Below are 20,397 nucleotides of genomic sequence, written 5' to 3' on the forward strand. Positions count from 1 at the left end.
CGACACCCCAAAATTCAGTTTTTATTTATTTTCCTGGTATTTTTATTTTATTATTTAATAGGGTTCCCGGGCACCCAAGAGCTTCAAATCCTCTTCCCATCGCTATTACCCTTTAAGAAGGAAGAAAATTTTAATAATAACACATAATGATAAAATTTGAACATAATTTACACAGAAACTTGCGTTTTTAACATGTGCAAGAGCAAACATTTAGTAGTAGAATTTTCGCCAAAAGAAGTTTCGTAAAAAGGAATTAACTAGTGGCATTGGTATTACCCTTCAAGAAGAATTAAAATGGAATAAAAACTAAAAAATCAAGATAATAAATTTTCTAAGGAAGAATGAATTAATAGCATGGGTATTACCCTTAGGAAAAAAGAATATGAAAATGACAATTTTTTCACATAATTTACACATAAATTATGCTTTTTCAGTATGCAATAATAAACATATAATACTGGAATTTCGAAAAAATATCCTAAGAAGGAATGAATTAGTGGCATTAGTATTACCCTTAAAGAAGAAATAAAAAAATTTAAAACTAAAACAAGTTTTGTAAGAAAGAATGAATTAGTGGAATTGGTATTACCCCTTTAAGAAGAAAGAGATTTAAAAACTAGCACACAACTTTGCACTGAAAATGCACTCTTTTAATGTGCATAGAATAAGCATATACTTGTAATTTTCACACTCTAGTGTAATTTACAGACATAGTGTATAGTACTTGCGTGTATACATTTCCTTCTTTTTGCGGGGTTGCGTGTATACATTTCCACTAATCCAACATGCCAAAAGTACCCATAGAAAAAAAACCTAACAAAACAGGAAAAAAAACAAAAGAATAAGTATACATGAAAAATAGGCAATGTGTAATGGGCTTCAAGCCCAATAGAAAAATTGAATACCCCAAAGGGGCAAGTCAACAATTCAGCCTAAGATAAAATCGACTTACCCTAAGGAGAGGCATGCCAAAAATCAGTCTAAGAAGGTCATGGTTTCCTTTGCGCTTCCTAGGGGGTTGGGCGTGTGCATCACCGCAGTTGGCAGGTGCCCAACTGGCGGTGTGGTGGCAGCGTTGCTGCTTGTGTGGCAACGATGATGATGGCAAGGTGTACAGGGTCGTGGCTTGCCTTTGTCCTCAACAGCCAGGCTTGTTCCTGAGCATGAAGTCGGAGCTGTGGCATTGCAGGGCGATACGTCGGCAACGATGCTAGGCGATAGGCGGTTTGGGCACTGTCAGCGCCATGCATGCTCCTTTTCTCCTGTGAGGCTCGTCATCGAAGTCAGAGCTGCCAGGTCTTCGACGCCCGTGGAAAATTGTTTGGCTTCTACCAATGGGGTCTCCCGTGCCTCGTTCGTCCGGAGCGGTCTTGGTGGGCCATTAGTGGCGAAGTCAGAGTCGCTTGCTCGAGGAGAGGTGACAATGATGACAATGCAGGCAACTTCGACGATGTCCTCTCCTCGACGGTGTGTGTGTGGGTCTTGTAGGTGCCAGGTCGACCGGGGTGCCCTTCTTTCTGGGTGTGTTGTGACGGTTTTCACCCGGTTTTTCGTAAGTTAACCAGACAACTCTATTCTTTTTTTTAAGAAATCATGATCCCCTGGGGCCGAGTTAAAAAAATAGTCTAAGAAGTCATGAAACGACACAAGGAAAAAGGCAACATGAATTTTGACAAAAGAATCAATGGTCAGAAAGTCAACCTATTCAAATTTAAAAATTAGGAAACTTACATATAGTCAGAGTGAAAATTATTGAACATTGTTGGCGCTAAAGATGGTGTACGGACCAGAGCACGCGGAGGGTGCATGTAAGCTGTGTCTAAATATCACAAACCTGCTAGAGTAGAGAGAAGCATTTTCATAGGTTCAAAACTACATTATATTTTCATTCGAGCTAGAGATTTAGACAAAAACATACCCCCTCCGTCCGGAATTACTTGTCGTATAAATGGATAAAAATGGATGTATCTAGAACTAAAATACGTCTAGATACATCCATTTCTCCGACACAGAGGGAGTACTAGTGAACAGGTGCGTTTAGTTCATCTCTAAACACCACCATTTTCTTTTTTTCCTAGAAGAGACCCATCCATGATACAGTTGCATTGTGCCTGAAAATAGAACAACCACTCACTAACTCCCCACGTAAACAAGCCATGTAGTCTATCTCCTATCTCTCCACTAAACAAGCTTGCTGACTGCTTACTCTTTGATTCCCCTTTTATCTTGGCGATGACTGCCCCCATTGATGGATGTGTATTGTTGAAAACAATATCATTTCGGTGCCTCCAGAGCTGTTAGGCCACGAGGATCATAAGAGTATGGAAATCCTTCCGTAAGCATCAGGAAGTGCCCTAGGCGTCGTGCACCATGGGAGTAGCCGGTCATTGTCCGCCGTCGCCGACAGCCAATCCACGTCCCCCAAGCTTCCCCAAGCTTCCAAGATGATGTTTCAAACCGAGCGTGCAAAGACACACGCCAATAGGATGTGATCAATGCCCTCAGGCATATGATCACAAAGAGGAGATGGCACCTGGTGTGGAAGGTCCCTCGCGGCCAGCGGTCAAAGGTCCAACATCTATTGCGAAACCCAAGCCATGTGAAGAATTTGCAACTCAAGGGTGCACGCGAGTCCCAAATCACCGTTGCCACAAAATAATGATGCCTACCAACGAATTGCTATGCATATGCTGACCGCGCCGAGAACAAACCAGAAGTCTCCCATGCCCGGCGGACCACATCCTGCTCATTATCCACCAGGTTAACTGAAGATACGCACTGCAAGAGGGCCAGAGTCTCATACAACTCGTCTTGACTCAGATCCGGACCAACATCCCTTGGTCAGAGCCCTTGTAGTGCCTCCTTGACGGTCATTGTGGCCCTAACTGCTACTTCTTGAGTTTGCGTTGGTTTTTCCTCGAAGAGAAAAGGGTGATGCAGCAAAGTAGAGATAAGTATTTCCCTCGGTTTGAAAACTAAGGTATCAATCCAGTAGGAGGAACACACAAGTCTCCAATAGTTGCACCTACACAAACAAACAAATACTTGAACCCAACGCGAAAAAGGGGTTGTCAACCCCTTCACGGTTAATTGCAAGGATGAGATCTGATAGAGATAGGTATAAAAGATAAATAAAAGTGCAGAATAAAGAAAAGGTAAATAAATTATAGCAAGGTATTTTTATGTTTTTGGTTTTATAGATCTAAAAATAATATGATGGTAAATAGACCCGGGGGCCATAGTTTTCATTAGAGGCTTCTCTCTTGAAAGAACACATACGTGGGTAAACAAATTACTGTTGAAAAATTGATAGAAAAGCTAAAAGTTATGACGATATCTAAGGCAATGATCATGAATATAGGCATCACGTCCGTGACAAGTGGACCGACTCCTGCCTGCATCTACTACTATTACTCCACACATCGAGCGCTATCCAGCATGCATCTAGTGTATTAAGTTAACAAGAACAGAGTAACGCCTTAAGCAAGATGACATGATGTAGAGGGATAGATCCAATCAATATGGTATAAACCCCATCTCTTTATCCTTAATGGCAATAATACAAATATGTACTTCGCTACCCCTTCTGTCACTGGGTGAGGACACCGCAAGATTGAACCCATCACAAAGCACCTCTCCCATTGCAAGAAAAGTCAATCTAGTTGGCCAAACCAAATCAATAGATCGGAGAGAAATACAAAGCTATCTTAATCATGCATAAAAGAGTTCAGAGAAGACAAACGCACCGCAAAAGAAGATTACATCGAATAGAACTCCAAGAACATCGAGGAGAACATTGTATTGAAGATAAAAGAGAGAGAAGAAGCCATCTAGCTACTAGCTATGGACCCGTAGGTCTGTGGTAAACTACTCACACATCATCGGAAGGGCATCAAGGTTGGTGTTGAGGCCCTCCATGATCGAATCCCCCTCCGGCGGAGTGCCGGAAAAGGCCCCAAGATGGGATGTCACGAGAATAGAAGCTTGCGGCGGTGGAAAAGTATTTTTGGTGTGTGAGGGAGTCCTGGACTAAGGGGTCCTCGGGCGTCCGACCTGTTATCCATGGGCCGGACTGATGGGCTGTGAAGACATGAAGGCCGAAGACTGTACCTGTGTCCGGATTGGACTCTCCTTGGCGTGTAAGGCAAGCTTGGCGACCGATTATGAAGATTCCTTCTTATGTAACCGACTCTATGTAAACCCTAGATCCCCCCGGTGCCTATATAAACCAAGGGGCGCAGTCCGGATAGCACACTCATTACCATAGTCATACAGGCTAGACTTCTAGGGTTTAGCCATTACGATCTCGTGGTAGATCAACTCTTGTAATACTCATATTCATCAAGATCAATCAAGCAGGAAGTAGGGTATTACCTCCATAGAGAGGGCCCGAACCTGGGTAAACATCGTGTCCCCCGTCTCCTGTTACCATCGATCCTAAACGCACAGTTCGGGACCCCTACCCGAGATCCGCCGGTTTTGACACCGACATTGGTGCTTTCATTGAGAGTTCCACTGTGCCTTCGACGAAAGGTTCGATGGCCCCTTCAATCGTCCATGGTGACGCTGTCCAAGGAGAAACCTTCCTTCCGGGACAGATTTTCGTATTCGGCGGCTTCGTACTGCGGGCCAACTCGCTTGGCCATCTGGAGCAGATCGATAGCTACGCCCCTGGCCATCAGGTGAGATTTGGAAGCTTGAACTACGTCGCGGATATCCGTGGAGACTTGATCTTCAATGGATTCGAGACCGCGGCGATCGCTCCCCCTCGCTCCGTTGAACATGACTTAAATCTGTCATCGGACCAGATTCAGGAGATAGTTCCTATAACTGCTACGTCCGTAGGTCCGGAGCAGATTGCACCATCCGAAGCCACAGAGTCCGCGGCGTCGGAGCCGCACACAGACTCAACACCAGGGAATATTTGCGTCAATGGAACTCCGGACTCGTCTCCGGTTATAAGTTCCGGACCATGCACGCCTGCGGACACCGAGTTGGATCGGTTATCAATTTTCGAATTCGGCGCCGCAGACATCTTCCAACAGTCGCCTTTGGGTGATGTGCTAAACTCTTTAAAGAATTTGTCCTTGGAGAAGGACTCACAACCGAACTATGTTGGGTTCGAGCTAGAAGCTGATGATGGGGAATTTTGCTTCCCACCCGCCCCCCACTTCATAGCCACTGTCGATGACTTAACCAACGTGCTTGACTATGGCTCCGAAGACATCGACGATATGGACGACGATGCCGACAAGGAGCAAGGCCAAGACCCGCCATTCACTGGACGTTGGACGACCACCTCTTCGTACGATGTGTACATGGTTGACATACCTAAAAAAGCTAGCGACGATGACAAAGAAGATCCAGTTGCGAATAAACCTTCTGAGACACAGTCCAAGCGCCAGCGCCCTAAACGCCGTTCTAAGCCTCGTCGCTCAAAAGATGGCAACACTGGCACCGGAGAAAATAGTACTCCGGGCGACACCGAAAACAATGAAGACCCTGTTGGAGCTACATCCGAACAGGAGGAACAGGACAACGGGCAAGTTAACCCGGATAAACAGACCATGCCCAATGACCCGGATGACGACAGTTATCGTCCAGTCACCGAGGATGAGGAGAGCCTCGGCAGCGAGGATTTCATCCTGCCTGAGGCACCCCTCGAGCAGGAGCGCTTCAAGCACCAGCTAATAGCTACTGCAAGAAGCCTGAAGAAAAAGCAGCATCAGCTCCAAGCTGATCATGACCTACTCATTGACAGATGGACCGATGTCCTGGCAGCCGAAGAATACGGCCTCAAGCACCCAGCCAAGAGTTACCCGAAGCGCAGACTGCTACCTCAGTTCGATGAGGAGGCACCAGATCCCAAACCTCCCTCGCGCAATGCGGACCGACCACCCCGCGGCCGGGACAAAACGACAACTCATGACGAACAGCAGAACACCCCACCGCCCCGCAAAAACATAGACAAAACAGCTCGGGACTATACATACGACCTTCGGCAGGAATTGGACAGTAGAGCAGGACACACCAGATCAATCTACGGATCGCGAGCACGCTTTCTGACTCGGGATGACGGCTACCTATTCGGACGTGACAAACCTAGTCACACCCGGGCCGATAACCGCAGCCGGACTTCATCGGAGGTGCGCCGTGACGCTGCCCGATATAGAGGCGCCGCACACCCTCTCAGCTTCACAGATGAAGCACTGGATCACGAATTCCCCGAGGGGTTCAAGCCCGTCAATATCGAATCATATGACGGAACAACCGATCCCGTTGTATGGATCGAAGATTTTATTCTCCACATACATATGGCTCGAGGAGATGACCTCCACGCCATCAAATACCTCCCACTAAAATTAAAAGGGCCAGCTAGACACTGGCTAAATAGCCTGCCTGAAAATTCCATCAGCAGTTGGGAGGACTTGGAAGAAGCTTTTCTTGACAACTTCCAAGGCACTTATGTCCGGCCACCTGACGCTGATGACTTAAGTCACATAGTTCAACAACCTGGAGAGTCCGCCAGAAAATTCTGGACTAGGTTCCTAACCAAAAAGAACCAGATCGTCGACTGTCCGGATGCCGAAGCCCTAGCGGCCTTTAAACATAGCATCCGTGACGAATGGCTCGCCCGCCACCTCGGCCAAGAAAAGCCGAGGTCCATGGCAGCCCTCATGGCACTTATGACCCGCTTTTGAGCGGAGAGGATAGTTGGCTGGCTCGCAGTACAAGCACAACCAACGAAACAGGCCTCTCCGAGGCCAAAAACAGCACCGGCAAGCTCCGGCGCAACAGACACCAACGCCGGAGCAATGGCGATGACACTACAGTTCACGCTGGATACAGTGGCTCCAAGTCCGGCCAGCGAAATAAGCCCTATAAAAGGAACGACGGAGGACCATCCAGCTTGGACCGCATACTCGATTGTCCGTGCCAGATACTTGCTTATCGCATTACTTGCACAAAGTACGCCTCGACGTACTAGTTACATCACTATGGTGAATAAATGGTGGCGTCAGCTTATTACTTAATTTTCCTGTTTCCTCACCTTTGTATATATTACTTACTGCACACGTACACCATGGTACGTATTACTACGCCAGGGGCTTCATTACACCCCGCATTACGGCAATAAAAGTCCGAACACTTTTCCAGTATAGTTCGGCACCCCGAACTTATAACATTATATGCATCGGCTCCGAATCATGTCTTTGGTCAATAGTTGGGTTGCCCGGCTCCTATGCTTACTACCTTACGTTCCGCTATATCGGCTAGGGTAGTAAAGGGAGAACTACTGCGATTGTGTCCCGGTTCTTCCGGACGAGCACCTCAGTAGAGAAAGCCGAAAACTGACTGTCATGATGCGGCGAGAGCTGGTCAGCTATTCGAGATGTTCCAAATCGTTAGAGATTTTTTCCGCTTCTTGCGAAGAATTAGTTCCTCCGATTAGGCGTGTACAACGCCCCTAGTTCGGCCTTCCGAATACCAGGGGCTTCGCCAACTCTCTTAATTGTCAAACTCCTATGGCTAAGTGAGGGCGGTAAAGGCCGCATAGTATGATTGCCTTGTTCGTTGTGCTAAACACCTCCTTTAAGGACCAGAATGTGGAGTAAACACTGTTTAGATTTATCCCGAACACCCCCGTACTATCTACATGGGGGCAGAAGCCGACGACTGGTCAACCCTCAGATTTCATAAACGGCCGCACATGAGGTAAAATGTAAATCGCAAACATTATAATACATAACATCATTGTTCCATATTACAGGACAGGATAATACAAATGTTCTCATGGGAATATGACATCCTTCGAACATTGCTCCGCCACAAGGCGGGACCCCTCTAGGACACCATCAAAATAGAGCTCGGGTCGACGATGCTCCTTGCCCTCCGGCGGCCCCTCGATCATCAGCTTCTTGGCATCCAGCTTTGCCCAATGCGTCTTGACGCGGGCAAATGCCATGCGCACCTTCAATACAGACCGACCGCTTCACGGCTTCGAGCCGCGGACAGGCACTTACAAGCCGCTTAACAAGACCGAAGTAGCTGCTAGGTATAGGCTCGGCAGGCCACAGCCGAACTATCAGGTCCTTCATGGCTAGCTCTGCCGACCTGTGCAGCTCGACCAACTGCTTTAGCTGGTCGCTGAAGGGCACCGGATGTTCGGGTCCAAGATATTGGGACCAGAATAGCTTCTCCTAGACATCCCTTCTTCGGCTCTATAATGCTCGGCAACATCTGATATACTGCGCGGCAGATCCGTAAACGCCCTTGGAAAACCCAAATTCGGATAAGTACAAGGAATGTTTGTTCTACATACTTGCTTTACACGGTGAAAGACTTACCCGCCACAATCTTCTTGGCCGCCTGAATTTCCTGAAGGACGTTCTGGGCTTCGGCTCGTGCATCCTGTGCGCTCTGGCGGGCCTTCGCCAGTTCGGACTCTTGCGCCTTACAATCGCGCTCCAAGGACTCAAATCTCTCGATCGCGCCGTGGAGCTGTTGCTGCGCCTCGCCAACCTGGGCCTCGTGCTTCTCGCGCGCGGCGCGTTCCTTGGCCGCTTTGTCCACGGCCTCGGCTAACGCCTTTTTGAGGGCCGCCACCTCGGTTGTGGCCCCTAATAAAGTTCATGACACTTTAGTCAGCTTGAACAATTTACTCTTCAATATACACGCAGGTTACTGCATACCTTGGCTATCCTCCAAATGCTTCTTCACGAGGCCGAGCTCTTCCTCGGCCCGCTCCAGTTTCTGCTTCAGTCCGGAGACCTCCGCAGTTTGAGCGGTAGCAGCCCGCAACAAGGCCTGCTTATTCACATATACACTTTATGCTAGACTCCTGCGAAAATTAATTTTGATCCTCTGTTCGGCTTTTCTTTCCGGACACCGAACAGAGCATCAGGGGCTACTGTCTACGCTGTGATATTATTCTTACAATTATGTACTCACCTCAAAGCCTGCTAGAAGGCTAGCGCAGGCTTCGGTCAGCCCGTTTTTGACGGACTGAACCTTTTCAATCACCGTACCCATATGGGCACGGTGCTCATCCACAATGGAGGCGCCTTGCAGCGCTTCCAGTAGATGATCCGGCGCCTCTGGTTGGACAGAGGACACCGGTAGCACACACCCTCCTTTCGGGAAGGGCCGTTTGCCGGACTCCGGAGCCATAAAGGTCTCCGGAATAGAATCCAGCTGAGGGTCGAATAGAACTCGGCCCGCACCGTCCGTCTCCGTAGGGGCCTTTTCCCCCACATATCCGGCGGTCCGGGAGTCATCCTGGGGCGCCGCCCTGACGATCTCCGGAGTCTTCCCCCGGTCCGAGGAGGCCCTTTGAGATGCCTCCTCGTCATCACCCTTGGCCGAAGGGGAGTAAGCGGGCGGCGGTGACATGCTGGCCCTCTCCTTTGGGTCCAGCGAACCTTCTGATGAAGATAGCGGAGAGCTGTCCCGAGCCGGACTGCAATAACACGATTCAAACATTGCAAGGCAGAAAGGACGGACGTTCGGGCGTGCATAAGGATTTTTTGATACTTCCGATTTGGCTCGAGGCTTGGCCCGGGAAGGCTGCTCCGGACTGCTATCGACATCCCACGTGGAGTTATCCGCGGGAGAGCCTTTTCCCCTCTTGGGCGCCTTCGCCTCCAGGTTCTTAGAGTCTGCCCTCTTCTTCCTCCCCGCCTCAGGTGGGGAGTCGTCTTCTTCTTCCTCCTCTTCGTCGTCATCTTCGGCGGACGAAGAGTGAGTCTCGTCTTCGGACATCACGTCCGAAGCTCCTTTTCGGCGAAGGCCACTCCTAGTCCCCTTGGCCGCTTTCTTGGCCTTCTTCTCCGGCACGTCATAAGGCGCTGGAAACAATATCTTCGTCAGAAGTGGGAATTATTACTCCTCAGGAAGCGGAGCTGGACAGTTAATCCGCCCCGCCAACTCGATCCAGGCCTGGCGAAGTGGATGGGAGAGCTTAGAATCCATCCTCAAAATATGCCGGTGAAGGATATACCTTGAAAACATTAAAAGACTTACCGAATTGGCCTGGAGTTTTAGGCTAAGCCCGCGATCTTCGGTCGTGGGCAGTGGCATCTCGCCGGCTTTGAAGAGCGCTTTCCAGATATCTTCGTGCGTCGCGCCGAAGAGCTCTAGTAGCGTCTGGTGCTTGGCTGGGTCGTACTCCCACAAATAGCAAGTCCGACTTTGGCACGGAAGGATCCGGCGAATGAGCATAACCTGTATCACATTGACAAGCTTGATCTTCTTGGTTATCATGTTCTGGACGCACGTCTGGAGCCCAGTTATCTCGTTCGAAGATCCCCAGGTCAGGCCCTTCTCTTGCCAGGAAGTGAGCCGCATCGGGACTCTGGATCAGAATTCGGGGGCCGCTACCCAGTTGGTGTCACGCGGCTCGGTGATGTAAAACCACCCCGATTGCCATACCTTCACCGTCTCCGCAAAGGAGCCTTCGGGCCAGGTGACATTGGGCATCTTGCCCACCATGGCGCCTCCGCACTCTGCTTGTTGACCGCTCACCACCTTCGGTTTCACATTGAAGGTCTTCAGCCATAGGCCGAAGTGAGGTGGGATGTGGAGAAAGGCCTCGCACACGACAATAAATGCCGAGATATTGAGGATAAAATTGGGGGCCAGATCGTGGAAGTCCAGCCCATAGTAAAACATCAATCCACGGACAAACGGGTGGAGAGGAAATCCCAGCCCGCGGACAAAGTGTGTGAGAAACACAACCCTCTCATGGGGCTCAGGAGTAGGGACGATTTGCCCTTTTGCCGGGAGTCGGTGAGCAATCTCCTTGGCTAAATATCCGGCCTCCCGGAGCTCCATGATGTCCTTCTTCTTGACGGAGGAGGCCATCCACTTGCCTCCAGCTCCGGATCCGGACATGTTTGGAGTGCTTTCTCGAACGAGGAAAAGCTAAAGCTTGAGCGCTGGAGCTCAAGGACGGAAGGACTGAAGGAGAGAAAGGGTGTGGGTGAAGGAAGAGAATCCTTATCCCCTTATAAAGGCCGCGAATATCAAGCGCCTCCCTACTCACCCTAAAAACTCGCCTATTCCCAAGAGCTGTATAAATGGCATGGTTGGGTTACCCATGCCCGCATTGATGAGAATCCCGCAATGAAGGGACACGATCCCTGCTTTGACAATACGTGCCAATGGCAACCGCGTCTCGAAACGTGGAACAGTGAACACAAAACGGTCCAAAGTTATGACCGGGCTGACGTAATGTCATGATGTAAAAAGCTGTCAGCAGATGGGACTCGTACAAGTATTATATTCTCTCTGCGATTATGTATGGTACGTGTTATAGGTCCAGATTCTGTCATCGCATCCGAAGACTATCTTGGAGTTCGGAAGGGGGAACCCGCCTTGCAATGTCGAAGACAATCTACGCCGGACTCCTCATCATTGAAGCCAGGTTCAGGGGCTACTGAGGGAGTCCTGGACTAAGGGGTCCTCGGGCGTCCGACCTGTTATCCATGGGCCGGACTGATGGGCTGTGAAGACATGAAGGCCGAAGACTGTACCCGTGTCCGGATTGGACTCTCCTTGGCGTGGAAGGCAAGCTTGGGGACCGATTATGAAGATTCCTTCTTATGTAACCGACTCTATGTAAACCCTAGATCCCCCCGGTGCCTATATAAACCGGGGGGTGCAGTCCGGATAGCACACTCATTACCATAGTCATACAGGCTAGACTTCTAGGGTTTAGCCATTACGATCTTGTGGTAGATCAACTCTTGTAATACTCATATTCATCAAGATCAATCAAGCAGGAAGTAGGGTATTACCTCCATAGAGAGGGCCCGAACCTGGGAAAACATCGTGTCCCCTGTCTCCTGTTACCATCGATCCTAGACGCACAGTTCGGGACCCCCTACCCGAGATCCGCCGGTTTTGACACCGACAGTGTGCCCTATGGTATACGGGGAATATTTGGGTATTTATGGAGCAGAGATTAGGGTTAGAGGAGCCACAGGGGGCCCACAAGCTCATAGGGCGCGCCCCCTAGGGCGCACCTAGTGATCTTGTGGCTCACCCATGGGCCTTCTGGCCCCCTCCCGAAGCTTCCTAGGTTTCTTTTGGTCCAAGAAAAATCATCAAAAAGTTTCGTTCCGTTTAGACTCCGTTTGATATTGATTTTCTGTAGAAGACAAAAACAAGGAAAAAAACAGCAACTGGCACTAGGTTATTAGGTTAGTCCCAAAAATGATATAAAATAGCATAATAATGCATATAAAACATCCAAGATGGGTAATATAATAGCATGGAACAATAAAAAGTTATAGATACGTTGTGACGTATCAAGCATCCCCAAGCTTAATTCCTGCTCATCCTCGAGTAGGTAAATGACAAAAACATAATTTTTGATGTGGAATGCTACCTAAAATGTTTATCATGTAATCTTTCTTATTGTGTGATAACCCACAAGTATAGGGGATTGTTTGTAGCCTTCTTCGATAAATAAGAGTGTGGAACCCAACAAGGAGCTAAAGGTAGAACAAATATTCCCTCAAGTTCTATCAACCGGCGATGAAACTCTACGCACACTTGACGTTTGTTTTACCTAAAACAAGTATGAAACTATTTTGCAAGAATAAAACTACGAGTACTTTGCGAGAATAAAACTACGAATAAATTGCAAGATAATAAAAGTGGAGAGCTTTTGTCAACAAGGAAGTCATTTGTCCCTAGGCAATCGATGACAAGTACGGTAATCATTCTTGTAATTCTATATGAGGGAGAGGCATGAGCTAACATACTTTCTCTACTTGCATCATATGCACTTATGATTGGAACTCTAGCAAGCATCCTCAACTACTAAAGATCATTAAGGTCGTGAAACCCAACCATAGCATTAAGTATCAGGTCCTCTTTATCCCATACGCAACAACCCACCTACTCGGGTTTAAGCTTCTGTCACTCTCGCAACCCACCATAAGAGAATCATGAACATATTGCAACACCCTACAGCGGGGGCCCCACACGTTTGCGCGAGACGGAGGGCACCGTAGGACAGCTCCATAAATAAAATATACAATCATACCACCAAGATCACGATTAACCCATAGGACAAAACGGATCTACTCAAATATCATAGGATAACCATAGATCATTGGGAAATAATATATGGAGTTCAGCACCATGTTTAAGTAGATATTATAGCACGGAGAAGAGGTGTTACACCTCTGCATAGAGGGAGAGAGAGAGTTGGTGTTGATGGTAGCAAGATTGTTGATGTAGATCGCCGTCACGGTCCTAGCCCCGGCAGCACTCCGGCGCCACTGGGAGAGAGGGGGAGAGAGTCCCCCCTCCTCCTTCTTCTTCCTTGGCCTCCCCCTAGATGGGAGGAGGGTTTCCCCTCTGGTCCGTGGCCTCCATGGTGGCGGAGGGGCGAGAGCCCCTCCGAGATTGGATCTGTCTCTCTGTTCCCTTCTGTTTCGCATTCCCCAGATCTGGCCCTTCACGGTTTCTTAAATTCCCAGAGATCCGTAACTCCGATTGCGCTGAAATTTTTACATGATTTTTTCCCATAAATTATCTTTCTTGCGCCAGAAGAAGGCCGCCAACTGCCTTATGAGGAGAGCATAAGACACCTGGGCGCGCCTGGCACCCCCTGGCTCGCCCTGGTGTATCTTGGGGGCTATGAGCCCCCGTTTGCGTTGATTCCACCTCCAAAAAAATCACATATATTCTAAAATAATTCTCCATAAATTTTTATCGCGTTTGGACTTCTTTTGATATGGATTTTCTACGAAACAAAAAACACGCAACAAACAGGAACTAACACTGGACACTGGATCAATAGGTTAGTCCAATAAATCATATAAATTGTTGCCAAAAATATATAAAAGTTGTATAATAATTGCATGAAACAATCAAAAATTATAGATACGACAGAGACGTATCAGGATCCCCAAGCTTAATTCCTGGTCGTCCTCGAGCAGGTAAATGATAAAAAAGATAATTTTTGATGTGGAATGCTACCTAGCATAAACTTGATCATATATCTAATCATGGCATGAATATTAAGACACGAGTGATTCAAAGCAATAGTCTACAATTTGACATAAAGACATCAATACTCAGGCATCCCAACAAACAATAATGTCTTTCAAAATATCAACGCTAAAGAAAGCTATCCCTACAAAATCATATAGTCTTGTCATGCTCTGTCTTCTTAACACAAAGTATTTATCATGCACAACCCCGATGACAAGCCGAGCAATTGGTTCATACTTTTTAACGCGCGTCAGCTTTTTCAACCCTCACGCAATACATGAGTGCAAGCCATGGATATAGCACTATAGGTGGAATAGAGTATGATGATAGGGGTAAATATAGAGAAGACAAAAAAGTAAGAAAGTCTCGCATCGACGCGGCTAACCAACGGGCTATGGAGATGCCCATCAATTGATATCAATGCAAGGAGTAGGGATTGCCATGCAACGGGTGCACTAAGAGCTGTAAGTGTATGAAAGCTCAACATGAAAACTAAGTGGGTGTGCATCCAACTTGCTTGCTCATGAAGACCTCGGGCATTTGAGGAAGCCCATCATCGGAATATACAAGCCAAGTTCTATAATGAAAAATTACCACTAGTGTATGAAAGTGACTAAATAGGAGAGTCTCTATATGAAAACATGGTGCTACTTTGAAGCACAAGTGTGGTAAAGGATAGTAACAATGCCCCTTCTCTTTTTTTCTATTTCTTTTTTTCTTTGTTCTTTTCTTTTTTCTTTTCTTTTTTCTTCTTTTTTTTCTCTCTCATTGTCCGGAGTCTCATCCCGACTTGTGGGGGAATCATAGTCTCCATCATCCTTTCCTCACTGGGACATTCCTAATGATGATCATCACACTTCTATTTACTTATAACTCAAAAGAAATAAAAATTACAACTCGATACCATTAACAAAAATATGACTCTGTATGAATGCCTTTGGCAATGTACCAAGATGTGCAATGATCTAGCATAACAACGATATCAAAAAACGGACAAGGCATGGAAATAACATGCTAGCTATTTTACGATTATGCAAAGCAATATGAAAATGAATGCTCAAGTCATCAAAACAGAAGCGGTGGAAGTTGCATGGCAATATATCTCGGAATGGCTATGGAAAGGCCATAATAGGTAGGTATGGTGGCTGTTTTGAGGAAGATATAATAAGGCTTATGTGTGATAGAGCGCATCATATCACGGGGTTTGGATGCACCTGCGAAGTTTCCACCGACTATCGAGGTGAGAAAGGGCAATGCACGGTACCGTAGAGGCTAGCAAATTGCGGAAAGGTAAGAGTGCGTATAATCCATGGACTCACATTAGTCATAAAGAACTCGTATACTTATTGCAAAAGTTTATTAGCCCTCGAAGCAAAGTACTACTACGCATGACCCTAGGGGGGTAGATTGGTAGGAAAGACCATCGCTCGTCCCCGACCGCCACTCATAAGGAAGACAATCAATAATAAATCATGCTCCAACTTCATAGCATAACGAGTGACTATACGTGCATGCTTTGGGAATCACAAACCTTAACACCAATATTCTTACTAACCACAACCATTTACTAGTACCTCCCACATATTCCATCTCTATATCACAAAACTATTGCAAGCAATCAAACAAATCATATGCAGTGATCCACAAATTTTATGTAGGATTTTATGACTAACCATGCAATTGACCAATTCATGTTGACTCTCTAAATAGATATACGTGAAGCATGAGAGTTTAATTCTTTCTACAAAAGACCATTGTTGGGGATATTACCACTGGGCGTAAACCGGCCAGGAGTGGCCGGGTTAACTCCATAAGTAGTTCATTCGTATCTGAAGTCCATGAAGACAGACGGTGACGCTTTATGAAGGCCCAGGGCCCAAAGCCGGTTTAAGGCCTGTAGACATAAACCAGCATTGATATGTAAACTTGTGTTGTAAGATAGAAGTAGCAGAGACCGAGTCGGACACGATTATGAGCCGGCCTCGGGATTCTGTAAACCGACGGGCGTCAACCCATGTATATAAGGGGACGACCCGGCGGCGGTTCAAGGAGGACAGACAACAACTCGAGACTCAGGCAAAGCGTATTCGCTCCTTGGTCATCGAAACCCCAGCAATTCCATCACAACTAGACGTAGGCTTTTACCTTCATCGTAAGGGGCCGAACTAGTATAAAACTCCCTTGCGTCCCTTGTCCGCTTTAACCCCTTTAAGTTAACCCGTAGTGATGGCTCCACGACTAAGTCCTTTCTCTAGGACATCTGCCGTGACAAAACCACGACAGTTGGCGCCCATCGTGGGGCTATCACACGATGGTTTCAAGTTCTTGGAGGGCAACTTCGAAGGACTCAAGGGTTACGCTGTGGGCCGGATGACCAAGAGTCACCGCGGCAAGCTTTACATCGACGATGCAGACTGGGGCCCCGAGGCCGGCTCAATCGAGTACGGGTACTGGGTCCCCTTTGGTGGCATACACGTTTTCATTGGCAAGATCGGCGAACCAGGCCCTGAGCCGGACATCTGCACCGACCTCGTCGAAACGGCTCAGCGTGCGAGATCTGCCCGGGTCAAGCCTGTCATGAAGCATGCCTTCATGGGAGTTATCCATGAGGGGAAGCTGAGGATAGATCAGAATCTGGTGGTGAGACCGTCGTTTATTCCGGCGACGAGTCATCGACCGGAGAGACTGAGTCGTTATATCAGTTACAAGATGGCCGGATTGGGGGCTGTTCCGATGGCGACAGTATTCCGGACCCCTTTGATCTGCCAAACCGGGTTGCGATCTTCATGGCCGGTACGCAACCGCCGCTCCACTGTTCGATTGCAGCGGCGATGATTTTCGGATCGGCAGCGGCAACAGCAGCCGGGGCAGGAGGCCCTGTGCGACCGCCAACTCAGGTTCTATCTGATTTGTTTGACGCGTTGGCAACGCGGATGGCGGAGGCTAACCCGGCGGATCAGGATGCACACAATGCGGAAATCGCGAAAGTGAAAGATCAGATCACCCAGGCTAAAGCCGACTTAGCAGCTGAGGATACCAGGATGGCCGCGGAGCGGGCCGCTTTGGATGCACAAGCTTACCGGATTATGCTGGATCAGAGTGCGTCGAACGAAGTCCTGAAGAGGAGATACCGTTCCCGCCTGCCGCCGGTTTATGATGCTAGAAATCTCTTTAACACCCCAGGAGCAGGGACCAGTAATCCGCCGGTGGTAAACCGGGCGGAGGCACCTGGAGCAGGGGCGCCGGTTCAGCCACGTTTGGTGGATCCGCCTCGTCAGAACAACATTGTAACACCGCATGTCCCCACGCCACCAGGTCATTACTCTAACCCGATGGACAACATTGTCACCGCCGCTTCACGGCTAGCGGCCATCCCAATCGAAGGCGATTCTCCGGCGGCGGTCGAGACGCGTCAGGTTAAGGAGCTTCTTCAGACTGCCTTGGTTCAACAGGAGGCTTATTCATATAGTCGCGATCGGATTCATTCCATTCCCCGTCCAAGCCAGAGTTAGAGCAGGCGTATGGATGAACCGGCAGTGTCAAGCAATGCGCGGAATCGTGATCCGCCCCGTGGCAATAACCCGACGGGTGGTGCTGCTGATGCTCAGGAGGTGGTGGACCGGGCTCGGGCACGCAGAGAGGCCGATTTAGCGGCGCAACATGAAGCCCGTCAGCTTACTCCGGTTCGTCCAACCACATCGGTGGAACCGGGAGTTACCTCTAGTTCTTTGGGAGTGTCGTGTCTCGTCCCGGCGTTGCGCAATGTGCGCCTGCCCAAGGATTTCAAGGGCCCGCGCAAGGTGCCGAATTACACCGCCGATTTATCCCCTGAAACATGGGTCGAAAGCTATGAGATGGCCATGGAGATGCTGGATGTGGATGATGCAGCATGTGCGAAATACTTCACCATGATGCTAGAAGGGACGGCCCGCACTTGGCTAAAGAGCTTACCGGCTAATTCTATCAGGTCATGGGCCGAGTTGAGAGCCCGGTTTATTCAGAATTTTAAGGATACATGCAAGCAGCCCATGTCAATTGTGGACTTAGCTGCCTGTGTCCAGGAGGAAGGAGAGTCAACAACCCATTGGGTGCGCCGGGTTTTGGAGATTTTGCATTCATCGGACCGCATCAACGCTGACACCGCAGTTTTAACATTGGAAGGCAATTGCCAGTTTGAACCCCTGAAGTTGAAGTTGGGATGGCTCAAACGTCATTGTAATGACATGGGAACCCTCATGGCTGCACTGGTGAAGTATGCCGACTCTGATGGCACCAAGGATCCCGAGTCTGACGATGATAAGACAGGGAAGGGAAAAAAGAGCGGCAACGCCAAGGGGCAGCACCACAACCCGGCGGGTCATGGAAACGGCGGCAATCGTAAGGCGGACCACGGTTTAGACTTTGTGGCTAATACTAATACACATTACAAGGGCCAGAGGCGTAAGGGTAAACCGCCCCAGCGCGGTGGAGGGCCAAGTCCTAATCCGGACCGTTTGTCTTATCTGTTGAACCAGCCCTATCCAAAGCATGGGACGAAGGAGGACCCGTCCACGCACCTCTGGAAAGATTGTTACATCATGCAAGAATTCAAAAATTCTGATTCTTTCCGGTATGATCACGGACCAGGAGGCGGTTCGGGCCCCGGGTCTCATGGGCCGGGTTATGGTGGAGGAAATTCCGGTTCAGGTTTCCACGGTAATCAGGGTGGACATAACAATCAAAGTAATCAGGGTAACCAATGTGGCTATAATCATCAGGGCAATCAGCAGCAGCAGCAGTCGGGTTACTAGAGCAACCCGAAGCAGTTGAATGGCGGACAGTATCATGTCTTCACCACTAGCTTGGACAAGCGCGATCAGAAGCTTCATAAAAGGGCGGTGAATGCCGTTGAACCGGCGGCGCCCCATTACTTGCGCTGGTCCGAGCAGCCGATTGTATGGAGTAGAGAAGATCATCCACCCCGGGTTGACAATCCAGGTCATCTGGCTCTGGTGGTGGCACCTCAGGTGGGAGCTTATAAGTTCACTAAGGTACTCATGGATGGAGGGAGAAGTATAAATATCCTTTATCATGAAACTTTCCGTCGCATGGGGTTAACAGATAAAAATCTTAAACCGTCCAATACGGTGTTCCATCGTGTGGTGCCTGGTAAATCGGCATATCCTTTTGGTAAGATAGCTCTGGAGGTGGCTTTTGGAGATGAGCATGACTCAAGATCAGAAACTTTGACCTTTGAAGTGGTGAAAATCAAAAGCCCGTATCATGCCCTGTTTGGACGGCCAGCTTATGCTAAATTTATGGCACGACCTTGTTAATTATCTGCAGCTCAAGATGCCGGGTCACAAGGGAACTATAACCGTGCATGGGAGCCACAAGATCGCTCTGGAGTGTGAAGAAGGTGATGCGGCTTATGCAGAGTCTGTTTGTGCAACAGAAGAGTTGAAGTTTTACAAAGACAATGTTGATCCGGCAGATATGACTTCATTAAAGAAACCAACTACAAAGCATGATCCAGCCCTGAAATTCAAATCGGCTGATGAGACTAAGCTTGTTGACTTCGTGCCCGGCGATTCGTCCAAGCAATTTAGCATCAGCGCTAACTTGGATCCGAAATAGGAAGGCGCGCTCATCGAGTTCATCCGTGAGAATCGGGACATCTTTGCGTGGAAGCCTTCTGACATGCCAGGTGTACTGAGAGAACTCGCTGAGCATACTCTCAATATTGATCCAAAGTATAAACCGGTCAAGCAGTTTCTCCGCCGGTTCAATGAAGAAAGACGCAAGGCTATTGGAGAAGAAGTAGCCAGACTCTTGGCGGCTGGATTTATCATTGAAGTATTCCATCCTGAGTGGTTAGCTAATCCGGTGCTGGTCCTCAAGAAGAATGGCACTTGGCATATGTGTGTGGACTACACAGATCTCAACAAAGCTTGTCCAGCAGATCCTTTTGCCCTTCCCCGTATTGATCAAATTATTGATGCTACGGCGGGTTGCGAGCGTTTAAGCTTTTTGGATGCATATTCTGGTTATCATCAGATCAAAATGGCAGTTAAGGACCAGGAGAAGACAGCCTTCATAACTCCCTTTGGAGCCTTCTGCTATGTGTCCATGCCCTTTGGGCTCAAGAGTGCCCAGGCGACTTATCAACGATGTGTGCAGAATTGTCTTCATAAACAGATCGGCCATAATGTTCACGCCTATGTGGATGATACTGTGGTGAAATCAAGGAAGAAGGAGACATTGATTAACGACTTGAAGGAAACCTTCGATAACCTGTGGGTTTACAAAATGATGCTTAATCCGGCCAAGTGCGTCTTTGGTGTACCTGTAGGCAAGCTCTTGGGTTTTTTGGTGTCTAACTGGGGTATTGAAGCTAATCCGGAAAAG

This window comes from Aegilops tauschii, chromosome 4, assembly GCF_002575655.3.
Source record: "Aegilops tauschii subsp. strangulata cultivar AL8/78 chromosome 4, Aet v6.0, whole genome shotgun sequence".
Taxonomy (NCBI): Eukaryota; Viridiplantae; Streptophyta; class Magnoliopsida; order Poales; family Poaceae; genus Aegilops; species Aegilops tauschii.